At 40.9% G+C, this 3,756-nt stretch overlaps 1 long non-coding RNA gene across 1 annotated transcript; it reads left to right on the top strand.

Annotated features, from left to right (window-relative positions):
* The first annotated feature begins 1,037 nt into the window (after positions 1-1,037).
* Positions 1,038-3,446, top strand: LOC129642282 (uncharacterized). The gene is made up of 2 exons (XR_008709590.1): positions 1,038-1,164; positions 3,305-3,446. It is a non-coding gene; the product is annotated as an uncharacterized LOC129642282 (long non-coding RNA).
* The last annotated feature ends 310 nt before the right edge of the window (positions 3,447-3,756 follow it).

Here is a 3,756-nt window from a genome sequence, read left to right as displayed (position 1 = left end):
TCACATGCACATGATTTTACAGCAGGGGGCTGAGGATAAAAAAGTGTGTGTAACCTCTACTTTTAAGGTGTATATAAGCTAGTTGAGGTAAAAACTAAGAGCAGAACAAGATAGAACAGGATGCCACCACACACCTATTTAGAATGGCCAAAATCCAGAACAATGACAATACTAAAATGCTAACAAGGATATGAAGAAACAAGAATTCCCATTCATTGTTAGTGGGAATGTACTGGGTTGACCAAAAGCTCATTTCAGTTTTCCCATAAGATGTTATGGAAAAACCTGAATGAACTTTTTGTCCAACCCAATAAAGTGGTATCGCCACAGTTTCTTAGAAAACTAAACATACTTTTTATCATACAATCTAGGAATTGTACTCCTTGGTATTTATCCAGATGAGTTGAAAACTCATGTTCACCCAAACCTCCACCTGAGTGGTTAATCCAGCTTTATTCATATTTGTCAAAACATGGGAACAAACAATGTGTCCTTCAGAAGGTAAATGGATAAAAAAAACTGCGGCACATCCAGACAATGGGATATTATTCACTGGCAGAAAGACATGAACTCTCGAGCCATGAAAAGGCATGGAGGAATCTAAAGGCACACTATTAAGTAAAAGAAGCCATTCTCAAAAAGCTATGTACTTACTGTATGATACTGCTGCTGCTGCTGCTAAGTCACTTCAGTCGTGTCCGACTCTGTGCGACCCCGTAAACGGCAGCCCACCAGGCTCCCCCGTCCCTGGGATTCTCCAGGCAAGAACACTGGAGTGGGTTGTCATTTCCTTCTCCAAGGTATGAAAGTGAAAAGTGGAAGTGAAGTCGCTCAGTCGTGTCTGACTCCTAGCGACCCCATGGACTGCAGCCTACCAGGCTCCTCCATCCATGGGATTTTCCAGGCAAGAGTACTGGAGTGGGTTGCCATTGCCTTCTCCGACTGTACGATACTAACTATATGATATTCTGGAAAAGGCAAAACTATAGATACAGTAAAAAGATTAGCAGTTGCCAGGTTTTCGGTGGTAGGGAGGGATGAATAGGTGGAGCACAAGAGATTTTTAGGGCAGTGAAAATACTCTGCGTAATACTGGAATGATGGATACACGTCCCTGTACATTTGTCCAAACTCACAGAATGTACATTAAAAGTGAACCCCAAGGTAAGTAAAGAACTTTGGGTGATTATGTGTCAATGTAGGTTCATCAATTTTAGCAAATGTACCACTTACATTGGAGATGTAGATGACAGGGAGAATATGCGTATGTGGGAGCAGGGAGTATTTGGGAAACCTTTGTGCTTCCCCTCAACTTTGCTATGAAACAAACTTCTTTCTAAAAAACAGTCTTAAATTATAATAAAGATGTCAAGCAGGAGGGGAAAAGAAGGATAGTGTATTATGAATGCCATGGCAAAAGTGAAAAAAAAAATGCAGTGACTATATCCAGGTCACATGTGATGAGGCAAGTGTTACTCAGCTGTGTTTTGTATAAACCCTCATTGTACCTCTCTATGTATTACCATCTACCTCACTCTCGTTCTCATCTACACCAAAACAAGGAGGGGGATGAGGGAACTACAGTTAGAACTTCACTTGTGTGTTAGTCGCTCAGTCGTGTCCAACTCTTTGTGACCCCATGGACTGCAGCCTGCCAGGCTCCTCTGTCCAAGGAATTCTCCAGGCAAGAAGACTGGAGTGTGTTGCTATTTCCTTGTCCGGGGATCTTCTGATTGAGGGATTAAACCCTGGTCTCCTGCATTGCAGGCAGATTCTTTACCATTTAAGCCACCAGGGAAGCCCCAGAAATTCACTTAAGGAACTGAAAACTCACCAGTCTTCACAGATCTGCTTTCTGTACTTCTGACCATGTTGTCTACAAAGAGAAACAGCGGCTACTGCTGTTGTTTTAAAATAGGATGTCACATCTAGCTGTGGAATAACATTTAAAAGACTCTACTTTAGATCTGAGTATACATGGTGGGGAGAGAGAAGGCGGCCAATTTTTAAGAACAATCTTACTTGTCTAGTGGGACTCACACTTTATCTCAAACACAAATGTGCTATTAAGTGAATCTAAAATAAGTGGTACAAATCTCTCCACTGAGCCAGTGGGAAATTCCAACCTTTATAAGTTGGGAAGTGCTAAACCAGCAACCTTTTAGAAAAGAGTATCTATCTTTTTGAGTTGTTTCTGGGGAATTGCATATAAAGCGTTCTGAAAACAAAAATACTTCCCAATTTTTCCAGGATCTGTTTGCTGGCTTAATACAAGGCTGCCCAGGACAGATATTGTCAGGGCTCAAAGTGTTTTCAGAATTATATTCACAGTTGAAATGTTTTCCAATATGGTGTTTGAACATCAAGAAGAAAACAGTCCTTGAGGAGAGTTAAAGCAAAACAACAACAACAACAAAAAACTCATTCTCTAATTTTTTAATCCCTATAAAATGTCTAAAGGAATTTATTTTTTTCTACCAACATTCCTATCACTTAATAATTAGACAGTCCTTTCTGGAAAATGTCTTTAGAGATTTACACCTAGAAGAACTAGGCACAATATTTTGATTGACTACAGTAAGCCACAAAGTGACATATTCTGATTGATTTTAGATGAGAAAGGAAAACCATATGCTAAATGTTTCTGTCTTCTTATGGGTAGAAAGAGTAATTATTGGTCAGGTTCCAGGGGTTTCAGAAACAGTTACGTACCCAAGCTTCATTTTCTAGTTAAACGTTTGAGTCATTCTTCTGATGATTAATTCATCTTTGCAAAAAGGTACTCTTATGGCAACTTACTTGGAATAAGAAGTCAATGACAAAAATCTTAACTTTATTGAGCTTATATTTTGACATAACTGTCAAAAAGATGAGTACATTTTTTTTAAGAAAAGATTAGTTTATACATGCTAAATTCAGGCAAGACTACTAAAGGGAGTTAACAATGTTTGGCATCTAGTTCTAATCTGGGGATGCTAGTAGAGAGTGGCAACCCACTCCAGTGTTCTTGCCTGGAGAATCCCAGGGACGGGGGAGTCTGGTGGGCTGCCGTCTATGGGGTCACACAGAGTCGGAGACGACTGAAGCGACTTAGCAGCAGCAGCAGCAACAGCAGTAGAGAGTGAATGTTTATGTTCCCTCAAAATTGACATGTTGAAGCTCCAACGTCCAATGTAATGGTGTTTGGAGAAGGGGTCTTTGCGAGGTAATCGAGGTTAGATGAGGTCATGAGGTTGGGCCCTCATGAAGGGATTATGTTTTTACATGAATCGACACCTTCTCTGCCCCTTACATGCACATAAAGAAGGCCGTGTGAGGACACAGGGAGAAGACAATCATCTAGAAGCCAGGAAGAAGTGCTCCCCACAATCTGACAATGTCGGCATTCTGATCTTGGAGTTCCGGCTTCTGAATTGTAAGAAAATAAATTTCTGTTGATTAAGCCACCAAGTGTATGGTATTAATATTTTGTTCTGGCAGCTCGAGCTGGCTTACACAGGGATCACATCCCAGAAGTAAATTTCATCTTTTAGCAGACATCTTTTAGGATGTACCTACCTATCCCACATCCCCACTGCTGAGAACTGACCCTCCTCTCCACCCAAGTATTAATGAGACTCACTCTCCTGCCCATAACCAATTGACCTAGGGGCAGATACTTGGAAAACTGTAGTGCTCTCAGCTATACTGGAGCCAGGGGGGGTGGGCAGTGGCGGATCAAAAATCAGTAACAGAGATTCTGTGTTTAAAATTTTA

This window comes from Bubalus kerabau, chromosome 1 (assembly GCF_029407905.1).
Source record: "Bubalus kerabau isolate K-KA32 ecotype Philippines breed swamp buffalo chromosome 1, PCC_UOA_SB_1v2, whole genome shotgun sequence".
Taxonomy (NCBI): Eukaryota; Metazoa; Chordata; class Mammalia; order Artiodactyla; family Bovidae; genus Bubalus; species Bubalus kerabau.
Note: the sequence above shows the minus strand (reverse complement) of the source record. Positions and strands in the feature narration are given on the sequence as shown.